Source organism: Colobus angolensis, unplaced genomic scaffold, assembly GCF_000951035.1.
Source record: "Colobus angolensis palliatus isolate OR3802 unplaced genomic scaffold, Cang.pa_1.0 Scaffold18, whole genome shotgun sequence".
NCBI lineage: Eukaryota > Metazoa > Chordata > Mammalia > Primates > Cercopithecidae > Colobus > Colobus angolensis.
Window position 1 is genome coordinate 1,925,729 of NW_012114932.1, and position 388 is coordinate 1,926,116.

Sequence of the window (388 nt, forward strand, 5' to 3'; positions counted from 1 at the left end):
GTATGGTGGCTCATGCCTGTAATCCCAACACTTTGGGAGGCCAAGGTGGGCAGATCACTTGAGATCAGGAGTTCAAAACCAGCCTGGCCAATGTGGCGAAACCCTGTCTCTACCAAAAATACAAAAATTTGCCAGGCATGGTGGTGCGCGACTGTAGTCCCAGCTACTTGGGAGGCTGACCCACAAGAATTGCTTGAACCTGGGAGGCAGAGGTTGCAGTAAGCCGAGATGGTGCCCCTGCACTCCAGCCTGGGTGACAGAGCAAGCAGAGCAAGACTGTCTCAAAAACAAAAAAAGGGGCCGGGCGCGGTGGCTCAAGCCTGTAATCCCAGCACTTTGGGAGGCCAAGACAGGCGGATCACGAGGTCAGGAGATCGAGACCATCCTG